This window comes from Salvelinus fontinalis, chromosome 24 (genome assembly GCF_029448725.1).
Source record: "Salvelinus fontinalis isolate EN_2023a chromosome 24, ASM2944872v1, whole genome shotgun sequence".
Taxonomy (NCBI): domain Eukaryota; kingdom Metazoa; phylum Chordata; class Actinopteri; order Salmoniformes; family Salmonidae; genus Salvelinus; species Salvelinus fontinalis.
Genome location: NC_074688.1, coordinates 37567878 through 37594244, shown reverse-complemented (window position 1 = coordinate 37594244; position 26367 = coordinate 37567878). Strand labels below are relative to the sequence as shown.

Below are 26367 nucleotides of genomic sequence, written 5' to 3'. Positions count from 1 at the left end.
ACTTTGTTGAAGCACTTTTGACAGCGATTACAGCCTCAAGTCTTCTTGGGTATGACGCTACAAACGTGTCAAACCTGTATTTGAGGAGTTGCTCCCATTCTTCTCTGCAGATCCTATCAAGCTCTGTTAGGTTGGATGGGGAGCGTCGCTGCACAGCTCTTTTCAGGTCTCTCCAGAGACGTACGATTGGGTTCAAGTCCGGGCTCTGGCTCGGCCACTCCAGGACATTAAGAGCGTTGTCTTGGCTGTGTGCTTAGGGTCATTGTCTTGTTGGAAGTTGAACCTTCACCCCAGTCTGAGGTCCTGAGCGCTCTGGAGCAGGTTTTCATCAAGGATCTGTCTGTACTTTGCTCCATTAATCTTTCCCTCGATCCTGACTAGTCTCCCAATCCCTGCCTCTGAAAAACATCCCCACAGCATGATGCTTCCACCACCATAAATAACTATATACAGTATAATAGAGGTGACGGTGTTGGAGATGTATTTGGCTGTTGCTCTGCTTCTGTTCTGTAGGTGACATAGTGTGCTCTTTTCAATTGATGGGTCCCAGTCTCTGGGGGGCCTTGGGGTTCTGGGTGGGCAGTGGGTAACGGAGAACAATTGGAGGTTTACTCTGTAGCAGTGCATGGTACAGCTACTTTTTAATGATAAGTTTAACAAACGTATATTATGATAAATAACATTGAAACGTGTATCTCATTACGGTAAAATTGTGAAATACGTATAGCCAGTTATAATTGTAATGGCTTAGCAGATAATAAGAAAAGACGATCAGTATTTACCTGGCTAAAAGAGGAAGGAATATAATAACCTATTGTTTACAGGAAACTAAGTCAACAATTTTAGATGAAGTTGAGTGGAAAAAGGACTGGGAGGGTGAAATATACTTCCTCTATGTGCAAAGAAACTCAAATGGGGTGATGATATTGATTAACAATAATTTTGATCCGAATGTGCAAACTGTCCAAACAGATCTGCAAGGTAGATGGATTCTTTTAAATATGTTATTGAACCATAAACAGATTTGGCTCATTAATCTATACAGTCCAAATAATGATGATCCATGGTTCTCTGAATATATATATAATAATTAATCAAACCTACAAGCAATAAAATACTATTATTACGGTGGGAGATTATAATACGGTTTTAAATACCTCTATGGACCGTAAAGGAAATCACAATACAAAACTAAAACCATCATGCACTTAAGGAAATCATGAATATCATGGATATGATGGTGCTAGTGGATATATGGAGGCTTAAATACCCTGACCTAGTGAGATATACATGGAGGAGGCTTAAATACCCTGACCTAGTGAGATATACATGGAGGAGGCTTAAATACCCTGACCTAGTGAGATATACATGGCGGAGGCTTAATCAAGCTAGTCATTCTCGCTGGCATTAAAATTATTTAATAAGTGTTGATAGGGAACTGAATGCGGTTGGACCATCAAATAATTGCCATATACACTACTCTTACAGAACTATATTGGAAATGTAATCAAAGCCTATTGGATGACAACTTGTATTTAACCAAGACAGAATCTTTAATAACATACTTTTTCCGATATAACATAGGTAAAGCAGATCCCTTTATTGTATGGGACACTTTTAAACGTGCCTTGAGAGGCCATGAAATTCAATAGTCATCTTTGAAGCAAAAGCACTTTAGGTCAAAAGAGTTCATATTAACAAAGGAAACCGAGGGATTAACAGTACAGATAGACAGCAATAAAAAACTGTACCAGAGAGCCACATAATAAGTTATTCAAGAAAGAGTGTGATATATTATAAAATTAAAGCGAACTGGTTGGAATATGGGGTAAAATGCCAACAAATAGTTTTTTTTAAATCATCCACAACATAGAAATGCTACCAAAAATAATTTACTGAAACTTGTTACAAATTACGGAGTCACCCATGATTCACCAAACTATATTTTGAAAGAGGCAGCAAAGTACTTTGTTTTCGTTTTAGTCTCCTCATTCTCCACTAAGAGAAATAATTTTTTTCTTTGAATAATGTAAAATAAACAGCTGTACAGAAAGACTCATGTGAAGGCCAAATTACAGAGGAGGAACCTCTTGATGCAATTAAAGCCTTTAAGTCTAGGAAACCTCCAGGGACGGATGGCATATCAGTGGAAGTACACCAAACCTTTTCTGATGTACTCAGAGGACTGTTATTAGAATGTTTTAACCACTCCTATGTAAATGGTAAATTATGAGACACTCAACAAGAAGGTTTGATTTACTATTACTGATACAGGACCCAGGTTGTAAATATAAAGATCCAGTCCAGTCCATTCCAGCCCATTACACTTCAGTGTTGTGATGCAAAAATTCAAGAAAAATGCATAGCGCTAAGAATTAAAAAGATATTGTCGGATAATATTAATTACTGGAATTAATTAATTAATTACTGGAAACAATAGAACATTATGACAATAGAACACTATGACAAATCTGGGAAACCAGGCCTGGTTTGTTTTCATAGCCAACTTTGAAAAGGCTTTTGATAAAGTATGACTGGAATTTATACATAAATGCCTGGAATAATATAATTGTGGAGAATCTCTTATACAATGGGTTGTAGGTTCTAGGTGTAAAATAGTAAATAATAGATACTTCTCAGAAAGTATTCAACTGTCAAAAGGAGTAAAACAAGGTTGTCCACTATCGGCTTATTTATTTATTATGGCCATCAAAAATGTTAGCTGTTACAATCAGATCCAACAATAATATTAAGGGATTAGAAATCCAGGGCTTAAAAACAAAGGTGTCATTGTACACTGATGATTCATGGAGGATCTATATAATTGATCTAACCTCCCAGTTTCCCTATTTGCTTATGGTCATGCCTACACCTAACAACTTGTTTTTGTAATTATATGAGCAAAAAATATGACATATTATTTGGAATGGCAAGCCAAACAAAATTAAACAGGCCTATTCATTATATAATGAATATGAATTTGGAGGGCAGAAATATTACATGTTAAAGCATTAGACCTCTCACTAAACGCTTCAGTCATACAAAAGCTATACTTAAATCCAAACTGGTTCTCTAGCAGATTAGTAAGAATGGCTCACCTCGTGTTCAAGAATGACCTTTTTCCCTTCATTCAGATTACAACCTCTCAATTTCGGTTACTTGAAAATTAAATGATCTCCAAAATGTCAACAACAAAAAAATAAACAACCTAATAGTATGCTGTTTGCAATTTCAGTTTAATCCACCAGAAAAAATGTAACAAATATTACAACAAATATTATGGTTAAACTCAAAAAAACTAACTGATTTAAAAAATATATGTATTTTTGGAAACAATGTTTAAAAACGATATAATCTTTATAAATAATATCATAAATAGGACTGGTGGAGTTGTCACACATGCAGCTAACAAAAATGTATGAAAATGTCTGCTCTATCCAAAATTACAACCAACTAGTTACAGCATTTCTGCAAAAATGGTAGAGGTAAATTGAAGGGGGAGAAGGTAAGGAACTTGCCTGTTGGCCCTGCATTAAAGACAAAAACTGTTTAAAGAAAATGATGATAAAAAAAAACTATACCAGTTTCATATCAGGAACAAAAAATGGACAGCTGTGCCATACAGGTTGCAAAATAGTTGGGAAGAGATTTTCGATGTACCGATTCCATGGCACATGTTTTATGAACTGATACACAAAACAACGCCTGATTCAATTTAAATTCTTGTACAAAATTCTTGTGATCAATAGAATGTTATTGTCACGCCCTGGACATAGAGAGGCTTTTATTCTCTATGTTGGTTAGGCCAGGGTGTGACTAGGGTGGGCATTCTAGTTTCTTTATTTCTATGTTTTCTGTTTCTATGTTTTGGTCGGGTATGGTTCTCAATCAGGGACAGCTGTCTATCGTTGTCTCTGATTGGGAATCATACTTAGGCAGCCTGTTTTTTCACCTTAGTTGTGGGTAGTTGTCTGTGATAGTGGCCTGTATAGCCCTAGTCAGCTTCACGTTTGTTTTGTTGTTTCTTGTTGGCGACATTCATAAATAAAAAGAAATGTACGTTTACAACGCTGCACCTTGGTCCGGTCATTTCCACCCTGACGACGATCGTGACAGTTATATACAGTTGAAGTCGGAAGTGTACATACACTTAGGTTGGAGTCATTAAAACTAGTTTTTCAACCACTCCACACACTTAGGTTGGAGTCATTAAAACTAGTTTTTCAACCACTCCACAAATGTCTTGTTAACAAACTATAGTTTTGGCAAGTCGGTTAGGACATATACTTTGTGCATGACACAAGTAATTTTTCCAACAATTGTTTACAGACAGATTATTTCACCTATAATTCACTGTATCACAATTCCAGTGGGTTAGAAGTTTACATACACGAAGTTGACTGTGCCTTTAAACAGCTTGGAAAATTCCAAAAAATGATGTACTGTCTTTAGAAGCTTCTCATAGGCTAATTTACATCCTTAGAGTTAATTGGAGGTGTACCTGTGGATGTATTTCAAGGCCTACCTTCAAACTCAGCGCCTCTTTGCTTGACATCATGGGAAAATCAAAATAAATCAGCCAAGACCTCAGAAGAAAAATGGTAGACCCCCACATGTCTGGTTCATCCTTGGGACCAATTTCCAAATGCCTGGAGGTACCACGTTCATCTGTACAAAGAATAGTACGCAAGTATAAACACCATGGGAACACGCAGGCGTCATACCGCTCAGGAAGGAGTGGTATGTCTCCTAGAAATGAACGTACTTTGGTGCGAAAAGTGCCAATCAATCCCAGAACAACAGCAAAGGACCTTGTGAAGATTCTGGAGGAAACAGGTACAAAAGTATCTATATCCACAGTAAAACGAGTCCTATATTGACATAACCTGAAAGGCCGCTCAGCAAGGAAGAAGCCACTGCTCCAAAACTGCCATAAAATAGCCAGACTACGGTTTGCAACTGCACATGAGGACAAAGATCGTAATTTTTGGAGAAATATCCCAGGTCTTATGAAACAAAAATACAACTGTTTGGCCATAATAACCATCGTTATGTTTGGAGGAAAAAGGGGGAGACTTGCAAGCCGAAGAACACCATCCCAACCGAGAAGAACGGGTGTGGCAGCATCATGTTGTGGGGGTGCTTTCTGCAGGAGGGTCTGGTGCACTTCACAAAATAGATGGCATCATGAGGGAGGAAAATTATGTGGATATATTGAAGCAACATCTCAAGACATCAGTCAGGAAGTTAAAGCTTGGTCGCAAATGGGTCTTCCAAATGGACAATGACCCCAAGCATACTTCCAAAAATGTGGCAAAATGGCTTAAGGACGAGCAAGGAGGCCTAGAAAACTGACTCAGTTACACCAGCTCTGTCAGGAGGAATGGGCCAAAATTCACCCAACTTATTGTGGGAAGCTTGTTGGAGGCTAACCGAAACGTTTGACCCAAGTTAAACAATTTAAAGGCAATGCTACCAAATACTAATTTAGTGTATGTAAACTTCTGACCCACTGGGAATGTGATGAAAGAAATAAAAGCTTAAATAAATCATTCTCTCAACTATTATTTTGACATTTCACATTCTTAAAATAAAGTGGTGATCCTAACTGACCTAATATAGGGAATCTTTACTCGGATTAAATGTCAGGAATTGTGAAAAACTGAGTTTAAATGTATTTGGCTAAGGTGTATGTTATCTTCCAACTTCAACTGTATATTGGGGACCTTGCAAATAGCACTGCTGGGTGATTTGAAAAGTCAATCATATTATAACAATTAGCAAAAAAAATATGTATTTTTAATTTACAACCTGTAGAAACTATGAGAATAGAAAAGGTTCAGTACTTTTGTGAAACATCACAGCACTGTTGAAAAAATATATGGCAAATAGAAACTGGTTGGTGTTCACATTTACACAAACTTCAAAGTTCCTTTCAAACGGTATCAATAATGTGTCATATCCTTGCTTCAGGTCCTGAGCTACAGGCAGTTTGATTTGGATATTTTAGGCCTAAAATTGGAGGAGGAAAAAAAGGGTCCGATCCTTATTAACAAGTGACATCAATAAGGGATGATCATGGCTTTCACCTGGTCAGTCTGTCACAGATAGAGCAGGTGTTCCTAATGTTTTGTACACTCAGTGTATAAATAGTAAAGAGGGACAGGTTCCAGAATCGACCCCTGCTGGACACCTTTAGAAATATTGAGGTCACTTGACACCATCAGAAAGCACACATTGGGTTCTGTCTGACAGAGAGTACCCAAACCACCAAAGTAGGCCACTATTTTATTTATTTTTATTTCACCTTTATTTAACCAGGTAGGCAAATTGAGAACACGTTCTCATTTACAATTGCGACCTGGCCAAGATAAAGCAAAGCAGTTCGACACATACAACAACACATAGTTACACATGGAGTAAAACAAACATACAGTCAATAATACAGTGAAAAATAAGTCTATATACAATGTGAGCAAGTGAGGTGAGATAAGGGAGGTGAAGGCAAACAAAATATATATATAAATAAAAATATAAAAAAAGGCCATGGTGGCAAAGTAAATACAATATAGCAAGTAAAAAAACACTGGAATGGTTGGTTTGCAGTGGAAGAAGGTGCAAAGTAGAGACAGAAATAATGGGGTGCAAAGGAGCAAAATAAATACAGTAGGTAAAGAGGTAGTTGTTTGGGCTAAATTATAGATGGGCTATGTACAGGTGCAGTAATCTATGAGCTGCTCTGACAGCTGGTGCTTAAAGCTAGTGAGGGAGATAAGTGTTTCCAGTTTCAGAGATTTTTGTAGTTCGTTCCAGTCATTGGCAGCAGAGAACTGGAAGGAGAGGCGGCCAAAGGAAGAATTGGTTTTGGGGGTGACCAGAGAGATATACCTGCTGGAGCGCGTGCTACAGGTAGGTGCTGCTATGGTGACCAGCGAGCTGAGATAAGGGGGGACTTTACCTAGCAGGGTTTTGTAGATGACCTGGAGCCAGTGGGTTTGGCGACGAGTATGAAGCGAGGGCCAGCCAACGAGAGTGTACAGGTCGCAGTGGTGGGTAGTATATGGGGCTTTGGTGACAAAACGGATGGCACTGTGATAGACTATGAAGGGCTCCATTTGGGATGCAACCTGTGCGTTTGGATTGGACTCCATTTTGAGGTTCCTGTCTGATGCTCTGAGGCAGGACATTTGTATTTGTATTTATTATGGATCCCCATATACTGCTGCCAAGACAGCAGCTACTCTTCCTGGGGTTTATTAGGGATCCCCATATACTGCTGCCAAGACAGCAGCTACTCTTCCTGGGGTTTATTAGGGATCCCCATATACTGCTGCCAAGACAGCAGCTACTCTTCCTGGGGTTTATTAGGGATCCCCATATACTGCTGCCAAGACAGCAGCTACTCTTCCTGGGGTTTATTAGGGATCCCCATATACTGCTGCCAAGACAGCAGCTACTCTTCCTGGGGTTTATTAGGGATCCCCATATACTGTTGCCAAGACAGCAGCTACTCTTCCTGGGGTTTATTAGGGATCCCCATATACTGCTGCCAAGACAGCAGCTACTCTTCCTGGGGTTTATTAGGGATCCCCATATACTGTTGCCAAGACAGCAGCTACTCTTCCTGGGGTTTATTAGGGATCCCCATATACTGTTGCCAAGACAGCAGCTACTCTTCCTGGGGTTTATTAGGGATCCCCATATACTGCTGCCAAGACAGCAGCTACTCTTCCTTGGGTCCAGCTAAATTAAGGCAGTTATAAAAACATTTTGAAACATAACAATACATTCATAACAGATTTCACAACATATAAGGGGTGTGCTCTCAGGCCTCTACTCTACTACCACATATACAAAATCCTACAACACAAAATCCATGTGAACATGTGTGTATAGTGTGTATGTTATCGTGTGTGTGTGTATGCACGTGTCTATGTTTGTGTTGCTTTACAGTCCCCATTGTTCTATAAAGGTGTATTTTATCTGTTTTTTTAAAATGTGAAATAGAGTTCCATGTAGTCATGGCTCTATGTAGTACTGTGCGCCTCCCATAGTCTGTTCTGGACTTGGGGACTGTGAAGAGACCTCTGGTGGCCTGTCTTGTAATATTATCAAAAACCATCACAACATTTTAAAATGTTTCATTTATAGTTGTTGGAAAATGACATCTTAAACATGACCAGCCCATTCTGATGTTACAGGAGAAATAGGCATCTATGAAAATCACCACAGGCAGACTGTTATACTAGAGGGGGGTACATTAGTCTCAGTTGATGAACCTTCTCTGTCTCACTCTCCTCTCTCTCTCTCTCCTCTTCCTCTCTCTCTTCCTCTCTCCCCCATCTCTTTCTTTCATGATGGTCAGCTCTGAGCTGCATCACTTCTCTGGGATTGCCTCAAATAATTGGGGTTATTTTTACCCTTTAAAACAAACAAAGGCCAGTGCTGACGTCGTACCTCAGGCTCCCTCACACTGCATAAAACCCACACAAACACTGCATAAAACCCACACAAACACTGCATAAAACCCACACAAACACCGCATAAAACCCACACAAACACTGCATAAAACCCACACAAACACGGCCACACGCACACAAACACGGCCACACGCACACAAACACGGCCACACGCACACAAACACGGCCACACGCACACAAACACGGCCACACGCACACAAACACGGCCACACGCACACAAACACGGCCACACGCACACAAACACGGCCACACGCACACAAACACGGCCACAGACAGGCGGGCAGGGGAAGATAGACTACAGCTGTGTCCCAAATTGTACCCTATTCCCTGTGTAGTATACTACTTTTGACCAGGGCGCCTATTCCCATAGGGTGCCATTTGGGATGCAGCTTAAAGCAGCCAGGGTCACACCAACTCGCTAATACGCAATTACCTAGAAATGAACAAGCTGGGACACTACACACATACGTGGATAAGCACACACTAAAACACATCATTCATATACCTATGCCACTTTTACAAATATGAGGAACCATAGCAACCCTAGTACAGCTGAAAAGATACAACAGGGATTTACTAGGAACCATAGCAACCCTAGTACAGCTGAAAAGATACAACAGGGATTTACTAGGAACCATAGCAACCCTAGTACAGCTGAAAAGATACAACAGGGATTTACTAGGAACCATAGCAACCCTAGTACAGCTGAAAAGATACAACAGGGATTTACTAGGAACCATAGCAACCCTAGTACAGCTGAAAAGATACAACATGGATTTACTAGGAACCATAGCAACCCTAGTACTGTTGAAAAGATACAACAGGGATTTACTAGGAACCATAGCAACCCAAGTACTGTTGAAAAGATACAACAGGGATTTACTAGGAACCATAGCAACCCTAGTACTGTTGAAAAGATACAACAGGGATTTACTAGGAACCATAGCAACCCTAGTACTGTTGAAAAGATACAACAGGGATTTACTAGGAACCATAGCAACCCTAGTACTGTTGAAAATATATAACAGGGATTTACAACAGGTACATATAACCAGTCTACAACCAAAGAAAATGATGATTAAGTCAATGCTCAGTGACAAACTCAGTGACAGAACACTGCAACTAAAGAGGTTCTGGAACAGAACAGGACACAAACCTGATTAGAACCTTGTAGATGACTCTGACTGTCTGTGTGTTACATAAGGACACATGTACTGTACCTCTCTGTCTAATGACAGAGACACATAGCTAGAGCAGGAAAACAATACCATTGAATTCAGGCCTCTAGGCACATACACTCACCAGCCTGTTTATTAGGTACAACAATCTACTACCGGGTTGGACCCCCCCCCCCCACCCCCCACATCCCCTTTGCCTCCAGAACATCCTGAATTATTTGGGGCATTCTACAAGGTTGTCTGAAACGTTTCACAGAGATGTTGGTCCATGTTGACGCGATGGCATCACACAGTTACTGCACATTGGACAGCAGGACAATCATGCTGCCAACAGCCCGTTCCATCTCATCCCTTTATGTTCTATTGGGTTGAGGTCTGGGGACTGACCAGGACACTCAGTAAACTGAGCTCGCTGTCATGTTCCAGGTGATGTTTTACCACTCCTTAATTGTCCAGTGTTGGTGATGGAGTGCCCATGGATCCGCTTCTAGTTGATAGGAGTGGAACCTGGTGTGGTCGTCTGCTGCAATAGCCCATCCTTGACACTGTCGTGCGTGAAAAGCCCAGGAGGGCGTCTGTTTGTGAGATACTGGATCTGGCAGGCCTGGCATCGACGATCATACCACGCTCAAAGTCACTTAGGTGACTCGTTTTGCCCGTTCTAATGTTCAATCGAACAGTAACTGAATGTCTCGATGCCTTTCTGTCTGCTTCATATAGTAAGCCATGGTCACGTGACAAACTGTCTGTTGGAGCGATCTATTTTCGTGAATGGGGAGGTGTACCTAATAAACTGTCCGTTGAGTGTAGAAGAAAGTGCTAAAATCAGTATTGAGACAGAAACGAGGAAAGCGAAAGACAGAAAATAAAATAAATGTGTCCAGGGTACCGTTACATCACTTCCGTGTCTTTTGAGAAGTGTAACTTGGTAAAAATATATATATATTTCATCTAATTTTAAACATACTGTCATAAAGAGCACATTTTAAAATTCATAAATGATTTTTCCCATCTCAAGAGGTTAAATAAATAAGACTATAATAAGTGCCAAATAAAGTACCAGGGTTGAAGATGTCCTCTTAAATCAACCATAACTCCCCTCACGACAGAGGGAATGGAAGCTTGTTGTGATGCAACAGGAAGTGGCATTTGAATGTAAGATTCACACATTGTGTTCTATCTCTGGGTAACAGGGTTGATGTGTTCTATCTCTGGGTAACAGGGTTGTTGTGTTCTATCTCTGGGTAACAGGGTGGTTGTGTTCTATCTCTGGGTAACAGGGTTGATGTGTTCTATCTCTGGGTAACAGGGTTGTTGTGTTGTGTTCTATCTCTGGGTAACAGGGTTGTTGTGTTCTATCTCTGGGTAACAGGGTTGATGTGTTCTATCTCTGGGTAACAGGGTTGATGTGTTGTGTTCTATCTCTGGGTAACAGGGTTGATGTGTTCTATCTCTGGGTAACAGGGTGGATGTGTTCTATCTCTGGGTAACAGGGTTGATGTGTTGTGTTCTATCTCTGGGTAACAGGGTTGATGTGTTGTGTTCTATCTCTGGGTAACAGGGTTGATGTGTTCTATCTCTGGGTAACAGGGTTGTTGTGTTGTGTTCTATCTCTGGGTAACAGGGTTGATGTGTTCTATCTCTGGGTAACAGGGTTGATGTGTTGTGTTCTATCTCTGGGTAACAGGGTTGATGTGTTGTGTTCTATCTCTGGGTAACAGGGTTGATGTGTTCTATCTCTGGGTAACAGGGTGGTTGTGTTCTATCTCTGGGTAACAGGGTTGATGTGTTCTATCTCTGGGTAACAGGGTTGTTGTGTTCTATCTCTGGGTAACAGGGTGGTTGTGTTCTATCTCTGGGTAACAGGGTTGATGTGTTCTATCTCTGGGTAACAGGGTTGTTGTGTTCTATCTCTGGGTAACAGGGTTGTTGTGTTCTATCTCTGGGTAACAGGGTTGATGTGTTCTATCTCTGGGTAACAGGGTTGATGTGTTCTATCTCTGGGTAACAGGGTTGATGTGTTCTATCTCTGGGTAACAGGGTTGTTGTGTTGTGTTCTATCTCTGGGTAACAGGGTTGATGTGTTGTGTTCTATCTCTAGGTAACAGGGTTGATGTGTTGTGTTCTATCTCTGGGTAACAGGGTTGATGTGTTGTGTTCTATCTCTAGGTAACAGGGTTGATGTGTTGTGTTCTATCTCTAGGTAACAGGGTTGTTGTGTTGTGTTCTATCTCTGGGTAACAGGGTTGATGTGTTGTGTTCTATCTCTGGGTAACAGGGTTGATGTGTTGTGTTCTATCTCTGGGTAACAGGGTTGATGTGTTGTGTTCTATCTCTGGGTAACAGGGTTGATGTGTTCTATCTCTGGGTAACAGGGTTGATGTGTTCTATCTCTGGGTAACAGGGTTGATGTGTTCTATCTCTAGGTAACAGGGTTGATGTGTTGTGTTCTATCTCTGGGTAACAGGGTTGATGTGTTGTGTTCTATCTCTGGGTAACAGGGTTGATGTGTTGTGTTCTATCTCTGGGTAACAGGGTCGATGTGTTGTGTTCTATCTCTGGGTAACAGGGTTGATGTGTTGTGTTCTATCTCTGGGTAACAGGGTTGATGTGTTGTGTTCTATCTCTGGGTGACAGGGTTGATGTGTTCTATCTCTGGGTAACAGGGTTGTTGTGTTCTATCTCTGGGTAACAGGGTTGTTGTGTTGTGTTCTATCTCTGGGTAACAGGGTTGATGTGATGTGTTCTATCTCTGGGTAACAGGGTTGATGTGTTCTATCTCTGGGTAACAGGGTTGATGTGTTCTATCTCTGGGTAACAGGGTTGATGTGTTCTATCTCTGGGTAACAGGGTTGATGTGTTGTGTTCTATCTCTGGGTAACAGGGTTGATGTGTTCTATCTCTGGGTAACAGGGTTGATGTGTTCTATCTCTGGGTAACAGGGTTGTTGTGTTCTATCTCTGGGTAACAGGGTGGTTGTGTTCTATCTCTGGGTAACAGGGTTGATGTGTTGTGTTCTATCTCTGGGTAACAGGGTTGATGTGTTGTGTTCTATCTCTGGGTAACAGGGTTGATGTGTTCTATCTCTGGGTAACAGGGTGGTTGTGTTCTATCTCTGGGTAACAGGGTTGATGTGTTGTGTTCTATCTCTGGGTAACAGGGTTGATGTGTTGTGTTCTATCTCTGGGTAACAGGGTTGATGTGTTGTGTTCTATCTCTGGGTAACAGGGTTGATGTGTTCTATCTCTGGGTAACAGGGTTGTTGTGTTCTATCTCTGGGTAACAGGGTGGTTGTGTTGTGTTCTATCTCTGGGTAACAGGGTTGATGTGTTGTGTTCTATCTCTGGGTAACAGGGTTGATGTGTTCTATCTCTGGGTAACAGGGTTGATGTGTTGTGTTCTATCTCTGGGTAACAGGGTTGATGTGTTGTGTTCTATCTCTGGGTAACAGGGTTGATGTGTTCTATCTCTGGGTAACAGGGTTGATGTGTTGTGTTCTATCTCTGGGTAACAGGGTTGATGTGTTCTATCTCTGGGTAACAGGGTTGATGTGTTGTGTTCTATCTCTGGGTAACAGGGTTGATGTGTTGTGTTCTATCTCTGGGTAACAGGGTTGATGTGTTCTATCTCTGGGTAACAGGGTTGATGTGTTCTATCTCTGGGTAACAGGGTTGATGTGTTCTATCTCTGGGTAACAGGGTTGATGTGTTGTGTTCTATCTCTGGGTAACAGGGTTGATGTGTTCTATCTCTGGGTAACAGGGTTGATGTGTTGTGTTCTATCTCTGGGTAACAGGGTTGTTGTGTTCTATCTCTGGGTAACAGGGTGGTTGTGTTGTGTTCTATCTCTGGGTAACAGGGTTGATGTGTTCTATCTCTGGGTAACAGGGTGGTTGTGTTCTATCTCTGGGTAACAGGGTTGATGTGTTCTATCTCTGGGTAACAGGGTTGTTGTGTTGTGTTCTATCTCTGGGTAACAGGGTTGTTGTGTTCTATCTCTGGGTAACAGGGTTGATGTGTTGTGTTCTATCTCTGGGTAACAGGGTTGATGTGTTCTATCTCTGGGTAACAGGGTTGATGTGTTCTATCTCTGGGTAACAGGGTTGATGTGTTCTATCTCTGGGTAACAGGGTTGATGTGTTCTATCTCTGGGTAACAGGGTTGTTGTGTTGTGTTCTATCTCTGGGTAACAGGGTTGATGTGTTCTATCTCTGGGTAACAGGGTTGATGTGTTCTATCTCTGGGTAACAGGGTGGTTGTGTTCTATCTCTGGGTAACAGGGTTGATGTGTTCTATCTCTGGGTAACAGGGTTGATGTGTTCTATCTCTGGGTAACAGGGTTGATGTGTTCTATCTCTGGGTAACAGGGTTGATGTGTTCTATCTCTGGGTAACAGGGTGGATGTGTTCTATCTCTGGGTAACAGGGTTGATGTGTTGTGTTCTATCTCTGGGTAACAGGGTTGATGTGTTGTGTTCTATCTCTGGGTAACAGGGTTGATGTGTTGTGTTCTATCTCTGGGTAACAGGGTTGATGTGTTCTATCTCTGGGTAACAGGGTTGTTGTGTTGTGTTCTATCTCTGGGTAACAGGGTTGATGTGTTGTGTTCTATCTCTGGGTAACAGGGTTGATGTGTTCTATCTCTGGGTAACAGGGTGGTTGTGTTCTATCTCTGGGTAACAGGGTTGATGTGTTCTATCTCTGGGTAACAGGGTTGTGTTCTATCTCTGGGTAACAGGGTTGATGTGTTCTATCTCTGGGTAACAGGGTTGATGTGTTGTGTTCTATCTCTGGGTAACAGGGTTGATGTGTTCTATCTCTGGGTAACAGGGTTGATGTGTTCTATCTCTGGGTAACAGGGTTGATGTGTTCTATCTCTGGGTAACAGGGTTGTTGTGTTCTATCTCTGGGTAACAGGGTGGTTGTGTTCTATCTCTGGGTAACAGGGTTGATGTGTTCTATCTCTGGGTAACAGGGTTGTTGTGTTCTATCTCTGGGTAACAGGGTTGTTGTGTTCTATCTCTGGGTAACAGGGTTGATGTGTTCTATCTCTGGGTAACAGGGTTGTGTTCTATCTCTGGGTAACAGGGTTGATGTGTTGTGTTCAACCCGCTCACTATAATAATAAACAAAAGGAGTAGAACCAGCTCACCTGCTTTTACACTGTGATTTGACTATTAGATGTTCAGTTGTTTAAAAAATATATATATTTTAAAAGGAATAGTTTAACCGTATTAAAACAAGAGTTCAGTTCAAGTAACAGTGTTCACTTAAAATGAGGGACAGATGTAAATGAATCACTAAATCACATGAAATAAATAAATCCTCTTCGGAAAACACTTAGTAAAATAATAAATAAATGGATTTACAAAGTGAAACTTGGAGAAAATATTGGGGTTCAAGTGGGTTCAAATCTTCCTAGAAGTGACACAGGGTTGACGGAGGGACAACCCTTCAGCAAGTCTTTATTCATATGAAATAAAATCTGACTTTATTACATTTTCCATGTGGTCTATATTAAAAGGCACTTCATTTAATATACTGTAATAAGCTTTTAATTTGTAATACTGGTGCACAATTTCTTCTTAAAATATCAAAAGGATCCAAAAGGCACTCATTTCCTGGAATGACCCATCAGTGGAATCAGTCAAAGCACTCATTTCCTGGAATGACCCATCAGTGGAATCAGTCAAAGCACTCATTTCCTGGAATGACCCTCACTCATCCATCCTCTTCTTGGCATTCATGGAATGACAGGTGACCAGCTGGAGACAAGAGAACATATCACACAGATCCCAAATGGCACCCTATTCCCTACATAGTGCACTACTTTTGACCAGAGCCCATAGCACCCTATTCCCTACATAGTGCACTACTTTTGACCAAAGCCCATAGCACCCTATTCCCTACATAGTGTACTACTTTTGACCAGAGCCCATAGCACCCTATTCCCTACATAGTGCACTACTTTTGACCAGAGCCCATAGCACCCTATTCCCTACATAGTGCACTACTTTTGACCAGAACCCATAGCACCCTATTCCCTACATAGTACCTTTTTTGTTTTGTTTTACCAGAGCCCATATAACCTGTAGCTTTATAGTTGTTGTTGTACTGCTAATCCAATGGTGTTTCCTTTTATTTCTGCAGAGATAAATCTCAGCCTGACAAATGGCACTCTCTCCCCTACATAAAGCCCTAAGGGCCCTGGTCAAAAGTAATGTGTTATATAGGGAATAGGGTTCCATTTGTATTTCAGTAACAACCTCAGGAGAGAAGCTGGAGTTCTGCCTCCAAGGTTGTCTGTCTAAGTACATCCCAAAATGGCACACTTATCCCTATATAGTGCAATACTTTCTGGTCAAAAGTAGTGCACTATATAGGGATAAGTGTGCCATTTGACTCTGTGTCAGACTGGCTGAGATAACATAGTACCCAGCTGCATAATGAGAGGATATTTCTTCAGGGAAGAGACATGGGAATGTGGTTTGGACCCTCTGTGTGCAATATGGCAGTGAAGGAGCCGTTGGTGCAATGTGCATCCAGGCGATTATAGCAAACAAAGAAATGGACTGTATTAGAGCGATATCATCGGTGTGGTTAAGTCTCTGCCATACAGCGATTCCCAGTAGCAGTTTCGATGCAGTTTCACAGATTCATTGAATGACACAGCTTCCAAGAAAGCAATTGCAACTCTCAAGTCCAGAGTCGGCAAATCTGTAACACTTTGTAAAGGTTGACTGTAGGTAGTGGCCCAATAAGATGCATTTAGGGGGCAGAGTGACCTGCTATTGAATGATTGGGCCATCACCCACTCTCCTATCCCCACCATTCAAACCTCCACTCCCCCATCAGTCACTCTAAACACATTTCAGTGAGAGACTCAAAACGATTAATGATTCACCAAACCTATCAGATCCACTTACTGCTACAGCCCTTGGTGAGAGTGAGTGATGGCTCCCAATCACGAGGCTTGCTGGAGGTCAGAATGGCTCAGAATAATGGCGTGAATGGAGTGAATGGAATGGTATCAAACACGGAAACCATTTATTCCGTTCCAGCCATTACTACAGCACGAGCACGTCCTCCCCAATTAACGTGCCACCAACCTCCTGTGCTCTCAACACACTGGGCAACAACAACAAAAAGTATCTCCAGGATAGTAACGGTATGACCGTGGACCGTTTGGACTAGCCTCAGCCTGTAACGGTATGACCGTGGACCGTTTGGACTAGCCTCAGCCTGTAACGGTATGACCGTGGACCGTTTGGACTAGCCTCAGCCTGTAACGGTATGACCGTGGACCGTTTGGACTAGCCTCAGCCTGTAACGGTATGTCCGTGGACCGTTTGGACTAGCCTCAGCCTGTAACGGTATGACCGTGGACCGTTTGGACTAGCCTCAGCCTGTAACGGTATGACTACAGACCGTTTGGACTAGCCTCAGCCTGTAACGGTATGACCGTGGACCGTTTGGACTAGCCTCAGCCTGTAACGGTATGACCGTGGACCGTTTGGACTAGCCTCAGCCTGTAACGGTATGACCACGGACCGTTTGGACTAGCCTCAGCCTGTAACGGTATGACCGTGGACCGTTTGGACTAGCCTCAGCCTGTAACGGTATGACCGTGGACCGTTTGGACTAGCCTCAGCCTGTAACGGTATGACCGTGGACCGTTTGGACTAGCCTCAGCCTGTAACGGTATGACTACAGACCGTTTGGACTAGCCTCAGCTTGTAACGGTATGACTACGGACCGTTTGGACTAGCCTCAGCCTGTAACGGTATGAATACGGACCGTTTGGACTAGCCTCAGCCTGTAACGGTATGACTATGGACCGTTTGGACTAGCGTCAGCCTGTAACGGTATGACCGTGGACCGTTTGGACTAGCCTCAGCCTGTAACGGTATGACCGTGGACCGTTTGGACTAGCCTCAGCCTGTAACGGTATGACCGTGGACCGTTTGGACTAGCCTCAGCCTGTAACGGTATGTCCGTGGACCGTTTGGACTAGCCTCAGCCTGTAACGGTATGACCGTGGACCGTTTGGACTAGCCTCAGCCTGTAACGGTATGACTACAGACCGTTTGGACTAGCCTCAGCCTGTAACGGTATGACCGTGGACCGTTTGGACTAGCCTCAGCCTGTAACGGTATGACCGTGGACCGTTTGGACTAGCCTCAGCCTGTAACGGTATGACCACGGACCGTTTGGACTAGCCTCAGCCTGTAACGGTATGACCACGGACCGTTTGGACTAGCCTCAGCCTGTAACGGTATGACCGTGGACCGTTCGGACTAGCCTCAGCCTGTAACGGTATGACCGTGGACCGTTTGGACTAGCCTCAGCCTGTAACGGTATGACCGTGGACCGTTTGGACTAGCCTCAGCCTGTAACGGTATGACCGTGGACCGTTTGGACTAGCCTCAGCCTGTAACGGTATGTCCGTGGACCGTTTGGACGAGCCTCAGCCTGTAACGGTATGACCGTGGACCGTTTGGACTAGCCTCAGCCTGTAACGGTATGACTACGGACCGTTTGGACTAGCCTCAGCCTGTAACGGTATGACCGTGGACCGTTTGGACTAGCCTCAGCCTGTAACGGTATGACCGTGGACCGTTTGGACTAGCCTCAGCCTGTAACGGTATGACCGTGGACCGTTTGGACTAGCCTCAGCCTGTAACGGTATGACCGTGGACCGTTTGGACTAGCCTCAGCCTGTAACGGTATGACCGTGGACCGTTTGGACTAGCCTCAGCCTGTAACGGTATGTCCGTGGACCGTTTGGACGAGCCTCAGCCTGTAACGGTATGACCGTGGACCGTTTGGACTAGCCTCAGCCTGTAACGGTATGACTACGGACCGTTTGGACTAGCCTCAGCCTGTAACAGTATGACCGTGGACCGTTTGGACTAGCCTCAGCCTGTAACGGTATGACTACGGACCGTTTGGACTAGCCTCAGCCTGTAACGGTATGACCGTGGACCGTTTGGACTAGCCTCAGCCTGTAACGGTATGACTACGGACCGTTTGGACTAGCCTCAGCCTGTAACGGTATGACTACGGACCGTTTGGACTAGCCTCAGCCTGTAACGGTATGACCGTGGACCTTGGAATCATTGGCCATTACCCCCACCTGTGGAGCTGTTGGTTGTTAAGTCGTGAGTTGTCGTAACCAATCCACATCCAACACAACTAAATATAGCGCAGAACTTATTCTGTATTGTCGTGGCTAAAAGACAAGACAGACCAACCCGAACATCGGCCGTGCGCAGCAGGTGGCTGTCCTATCGCCTCTGACCACAGCACATCAACTGTCATTTTCTGTTCATATCCTGACCATCCTAAACCCAGCAGCTAAGCACAGCCAAAGTTCTTGTCTCTGTCGTGGTTAAAAGATTGGGTATTGAAGGGAAATACAACTAAAAATAGCACTGTCTTTTGGGAGTAGTATTAGTACATCATCAACTGAGAGAGAGAGACACAGACAGACGTTTACTGTTAATATCTGATTGTTTATTTCCCCTTTTGTTTATTATCCATTTCACTTGCTTTGGCATATGTAAACATATGTTTCCCCATGTCAATAAAGCCCTTAAAATGGAATTGAGAGAGAGAGACAAAGACAGAAACAGAGAGGCAGACACAGACGGAGACAGGCCAGTGAGTTGTGGCAGTATTAATCGTCAATTGATGCAATTTAACTTCTTAGCTAGCTGCTGATGCTTTCAGTTGCCAGGCAACGCCGAGGTGGCTGACTGCGGTTTAAAGAGACAGAGACCTTTAAACCAGGAGCTGCAGCTGGGGCTTTGCTTACTGTCTCACTGACTCACATGCAGGTTTCTTTCTGTGTTTAAAGGTCTAATGTGTTCATGTATACACAGACTCTTGTAGTACATTTCATGTGACACAGGTTACAAATTACAAATAATTAGATTACATTGCATTCTGTGTAGTGTACACCATCAATGCATTGATTTTCAATAGGGGGAAAAAGGAGAAAATACAACGTACAGACAAACTGGATCCCCAGTAATTATAGTCACAATTCCAGGTGGTGATCAGGTTATCAGGAGCGATAGGTAATCAATATACATTCCTAACATCTGCCGATCGATCAGTCCAGACGGGGACAGATTGACCAAGCCAAGGGAACTCCAAAAAAACGTAGGTCAGGAACATATCTCAACCAAAATAATCAAAGCGTTGCCTCTCCTCATACCCTGTCTGCATCCCAAATGCCATGTCATTGCCTATGGCACTCTGCCTATGGGCCCTGGTGAAAAGTAATGCACTATACAGTGGAAAGTATTCAGACCCCTTGGCTTTTTCCACATTTTCTTACGTTACAGCCTTATTCTAAAATGGATTAAATTAAGAAAAAAAATGTCCCTCAATCTACACACAACATTCCATAATGACAAAGCAAAAACTGTTTTTATTTTAGCAAATTTTTTAAAAAATAAAAAAATTAAATATCACATTTATATAAGAATTCAGAACCTTTACTCAGCACTTTGTTGAAGCACCTTTGCCAGTGATAACAGCCTCAAGTCTTCTTGGGTATGATTTGATATGATGATGCTACAAGCTTGGCACACCTGTATTTGGGGAGTTTCTTCCATTATTCTCTGTAGATCCTCTCAAGCTCTGTCAGGTTGGATGGGGAGCGTCGCTGCACAGCTATTCTTAGGTCTCTCCAGAAATGTTTGATCGGGTTCAAGTCCGGACTCTGGCTGGGCCACTCAAGGACATTAAGAGACTTGTCCCGAAAACAAACCTACTGTGTGCTTAGGGTCAGTGTCCTGTTGGAAGGTGTAACTTCACCCCCAGTCTGAGGCCCTGAGCGCTCTGGAGCAGGTTTTCATCAAGATTCTCGCTGTACTTTGCTCCGTTCATCTTTCCCTCGATCCTGATTAGTCTCCCAGTCACCGCCGCTGAAAAATATCCCCACAGCATGATGCTGCCACCACCATGCTTCACCGTAGGGATGGTGCCAGGTTTCCTCCAGACATGACGCTTGGCATTCAGGCCAAATAATCTTGTTTCTTATGGTCTGAGAGTCCTTTAGTTGCCTTTTGGCAAACTCCAAGCGGGCTGTCATGTGCCTCTTACTGAGGAGTGGCTTCCGTCTGGCCACTCTACCATAAAGGCCTGATTGGTGGAGTGCTGCAGAGATGGTTGTCCTTCTGGAAGGTTTTCCCATCTCCACAGAGGAACTCTGGAGCTCTGTCAGTGACCATCGGGTTCTTGTTCACCTCCCTGACCAAGGCCCTTCTCCCCCAACTGCTCAGTTTGGCCAGGCAGCCATCTCTAGGAAGAGTTTTGGTGGTTCCATTTAAGAATGGGACCTTCAATTGGGACCTTCAATGCTGCAGAAATATTTTAGTACCCTTCCCCAGATCTGTGCCTTGACACAATCCTGTCTCGGAGCTCTATGGACAATTACTTCAACTTCATGGCTTTTGTTCTGACTTGCACTGTCAACCGTGGGACATTATATAGACAGGTGTGTGCTAGTGATTCACCGATATAACATTTTTGGCCAATACCGATATCCGATATTTTCCTTGCCCAAAAAAAACGAGACTGATAACAGATATTTAGAATTTTAGTGGCCTTTTAAGCATTCTAGTACAGTTAAACAGTTAACACACACACACATGGACGCAGTGGTCTAAGGCACTGCATCTCAATGCAAGAGGCATCACTAAAATCCCTGGTTCAAATCCAGGCTGTTTCTCTTTCGGCCATGATTGGGAAGCCCATAGGGTGGAGCACAATTGGCCCAGCGTCATCCGGGTTTGGCCGGTGTAGGCAGTCATTGTAAACTGACTTGTCTAGTTAAATAAAAGGTTACACACACACACACACCACACTGACCAAAAAGTTATTTTGTTGGCATTTACGTATGTCCCCATTACCAGTAAATCAAAACCTATTTATTTCCCTTACTTGCTGTGCTGTTTCGTTGTTCATTTGTTCAGTCGTTTCATTCTCAACCAGGATTTCTATGGAACGCTGTTTGTGTCAAAAAATATACTATTTAACACTGTTTGACGTGTCAATTAAGCTTGTTGACCAATCAGGACCTGAATATGACTGCACGTCACATAATAATTGAACGCGTTCATTAATTTTTTACGTAGTTATTACACATTGATTACACTATCACTCGTATTTCATACGTCACAACGATTCATCGATACGTATGCTACAATGCTGGTAAAGTTGTCTCACGCACCTACAGTGCTGGTCATAAAAAAAAGCTAGCTAGCTCATGGATGCAAACAATGTTCTTCCCCAAAAACATAGCAAAACGACAATCTGTTTCAGTAGCTATAGTTAGCTAGCTAGATTGTCGTTTTGCTGTGGCTAGCTAACTATATAGCTAAAAAAAACACATTTATAAGACAGTTCTTATTTGATGAATGGTGGTCAAACCAATCTATGTGAAGCTAGCCACAAAAAGGATTAGCCACAACAGTGGACTTTGCGGTTAGCCTTCAAAATAAAAGTATGGTATAATTCTACTATCTGTATTAATTTGCATCACTGTCAATGTAACGGTCCTGACCTGTTTTATGTTGTTTTTGTATGTGGTTATGGTCAGGGCGTGTGTTTTGGGTGGGCAGTCTATGTTTTCTGTTTCTATGTTGGTTTTGGGTTGCCTGGTATGGCTCTTAATTAGAGGCAGGTGTTTTGCGTTTTCCTCTAATTGAGAGTCATATTTAGGTAGGGTGTTCTCACTGTTTGTTTGTGGGTGATTGTCTTCTGTGTCGTCGAATGTATGTACCATACGGGACTGTTTGGCTGTTCGTTTCGTTTTGATGTAGTCTGTTCCTGTCCGTGAGTTTTACGTTAGTTATGTAAGTTCATGTTCAGGTTTTTCGTCTACGTCGTTTTCTTGTTTTGTATTTTGAAAGTGTTTTGTTTTTCGTGTTGCCATCGTCGTGTTAAATAAAGAGATGGCTTATTTCCCAAATGCTGCATTTTGGTCTACTGATCCTTCTCTCCTCTCCTCATCCGAGGATGAGGAGAACGACAGCCCTTACAGTCAATGACATACTTTTATTTTGAAGGCAAGCCACAAATTCCACTATTGTGCATAATGCTTATTGTGGATAGCTTCACAACACATAACCTGTTCCGGTCGAGCCTCTCTAGCCAGATGAAGCTAGCTGGCTGCTTTTAACGTTAGCTTTGGGCAAAAGGGTTAAGTAGCTGGCTAGCTATTTATTTTCATGAACTGAATTTCAATTTCAATAGACAAGCAATAAGTGGCAACCGAGCTAATACTTACTCACAAGGATTCCTAAACCATTCCTAAGAATAATGAAAATGACTGCAGTTTCTACTGGTCATTGTTTTCAGTCTGGTTGTATTGGTGCTAGCTAGATACCAAGCTAAAGCTAGCTACCCCAGAAGTTGCGGTCGAACAAATTATGCTTTATTACCAACGCGGTATTGACAACACATCGTTCGTGGCCGGTGTTTACTTGTTTGCAGACTTTTTGTACAGCTTTGACAGTGCTACTGTATCTTTTTTGACACGCAAAGACCCAAACAGCGTTCCATAGTATGTATGTTGTGAAACTAATAGCAGTGACGCTATTACTGTGTGACTCCGGTAGGGCAACATCTGAAAAATAGCGCACTTGGTAGTGTGTACCGGTCTTCGACCAGTCGGCGAAAGCCAACATCACCCACGACAGAGAACGGTTGATTGTCAAGGGAAAGGGCAAATTCCATTGTCTTGGCTTTAATGGATTTCGCCTTTGAGTTGTCTCGCTGAAATTGTCTTACTCTTTCAAATGACTGCTCGTCTTGTTGACTGCTCGATCCACACAGCAGACATTGTGGGCTAGGTTAGGAATGCTGTGTTGCACGTGTAGCTCAAAATTTGACGTGCCGTCATTACGTCACGTACCTACGTCATATAGGTATTCATGTCCGCTTTGACATCGGTTTTGCAGATCGGCGTTAAACTAGACATCGGGCCAATAACGATGTTGGCATTTTTAGCTAATATCGTCCGATTCCGATATGTTCACAGATATATCGTGCATCCCTAGTGTGTGCCTTTCCAAATCATGTCCAATCAATTTAATTTACCACAGGTGGATGCCAATCCTGTTGTAGAAACATCTCAATGATGATAAAGGGAAACAAGATGCACCACAGCTCAATTTGGATTCTCATAGTAAAGGGTCTGAATACTGTAACGACCCTGGGTTGATAAGCGTGGAAATCGACTCTGCTTTTGCGGCACAGCCGATAGCGCGCCGGACCTCGGGCCAGAAGGTCGAGGGTTCGAGACCTGCTCCCCTGCCTGTTTCATTACATTGGTGTCAGAAGTGATCGGACCTAGCATCCATGACAGTGCGTGTGCTTGGCCGGTGAGCGCGTTCCTGTAAGATGTAGAGTCGCAAGCTAGCGCGAGGACGCGCTCTTTGAAAGGAGGGCGTAGTGTAACACAGTCGATAGCGCGCCGGACTTCGGGCTAGAAGGTCGAGGGTTCGAGACCTGCTCCCTGCCTGTTTCATTACAATACTAATGTATATAAGGAATTTCTGTTTTATATTTGTAATACATTTGCTAAAATTTCTAAAAACCTGTTTTCGCTTTGTCATTATGGGGTACTGTGATGTCATTATGGGGTACTGTGATGTCATTATGGGGTACTGTGATGTCATTATGGGGTACTGTCTGTAGATTGATGAGGGGGAAAAAAAGATTTAATCAATTTTAGAATAAGCTACAAAGTGACCAGTCTGTCTGGCCAATACAATCATTAGGCTACACAGTGACCAGTCTGTCTGGCCAATACAATCGTTAGGCTACACAGTGACCAGTCTGTCTGGCCAATACAATCGTTAGGCTACACAGTGACCAGTCTGTCTGGCCAATAAAATCGTTAGGTTACACAGTGACCAGTCTGTCTGGCCAATAAAATCGTTAGGTTACACAGTGACATTTCAGACCAGTCTGTCTGGGCAATACAATCATTAGGCTAAACAAAGTGACATTTCAGTCTCTCCCATATTGGCAAATTGTTCTTGACTAGTCTGTCTGGCCAATACAAACGTTAGGCTACACAGAAGGAGAGACTTCCACAAGATTGTCTTCATCAGTGTCAATAAATGAACTCAACCAAACAAACTCTACGTAACGTTTTCCAGAACACAGATCAAGCCTAGTTCTGGAGTTAAAAGCAAAGCTCAATGGAGTCTCTCCTTTGAAAGTGCCCCGGAAAACTCTCCACAACTGTGCATGTAATCCTATACATAACCTAAGGCAGTCATATGACATGCATCACTGCATCACTACAGACATTGGCACACATTCCTCAAACAAGCTTGTCTTTGACACACAGCAGTTTGTTTTATGAAAGCCACCTCATCAACAGGAAACATTAACTATTCATCTATGCCATTTTTTTTAAAACACCAGTGAATTAAACCGGAGACAACGTTGAAAGACTAGAGCCCAGAGCACCATGCTGCTGTCACCGTGTCTGTGTGTGAGTGTGTGTCCCAGTACCCCACAGGTACATCACACGGTCCTTTCTCTGACTGCCTGGTCTGTGTTGGGAAGCTGTTATGACACACATCTCTGCTACAGACAGACAGTCTTGTGTCCCTGTTTTATTCTCAGCATCACAGATGTTATGATAGTTCTATTATTCATACGTCATTATGTCAAGTCAAATTTTATATGGCAGGGGACCCCCCCCCCAAAAAAAGATAAAATACAACTGATGCATGAACAGAAACCATATGAAATGAGTCAGCCTACTAATTGTCATATCCCCCAAAAAATTATGTCCTAAAAGTTGGACGATCTTGATGTGTTTATTACAAGGCAATCAAAATAAATAGAATAATGTTTCACTGTTATTTATGCAAAACTACTATGTATTCACGAAATTAAATGACTAATTGCAATCAAATAACTTGGTGGTTAACTCCTACTATTACATGTATTTCAGCTTGAGTACTTAATTAACGTACAACGTGAAGAGGGTATCATTAGAGTATAAAACACATCAAAAAACACTTTCAGGTCATTTTATGTCAATTCTGATTGGTTAATAGCAGGCAATAAGCTCATTTTCATGATATCCCTATCAGAATTACAAAGGACACTTTGAAACCAGTGGCACACTGCGAGGTGTTTGGTGGACACCCCCGGTGGCACACTGCGACGTGTTTGGTGGACACCCCCAGTGGCACACTGCGACGTGTTTGGTGGACACCCCCAGTGGCACACTGCGACGTGTTTGGTGGACACCCCCAGTGGCACACTGCGAGGTGTTTGGTGGACACCCCCAGTGGCACACTGCGACGTGTTTGGTGGACACCCCCAGTGGCACACTGCGTGGTGTTTGGTGGACACTTCTGTATTTTAAAAGCATTTATTTCCAACCAACAACCTCTGACATTCATATTAATAGTTCCAACTGGCCATCCAGTTTTTAAACTGAGGGCAAATGATGCAATGTAGACCTATGTTTTTTTTGGTCAGTAACTGTGGGGCTGAGTGCCTCAGGCATAGTCTCTTACCACCTGTTGTTATAGCGAAACGACAGTCACTACACAGGTATAAGTGCAACTTAATGTGAAGTGTTATCATTTTCTGATCGTCTTTTACTTTATAATTATGAACAAACAAAACAAAAAAAATGCGTAGCATTCAAACAGCTGTAAAA

General features: G+C 42.7%; 1 protein-coding gene across 3 annotated transcripts in view; it reads right to left on the bottom strand.

Moving 5' to 3' along the window:
• sgsm2 (small G protein signaling modulator 2) overlaps positions 1-26367 on the bottom strand; it is a 190324-nt gene that overhangs the window by 162658 nt on the left and 1299 nt on the right. The window lies entirely within an intron of this gene.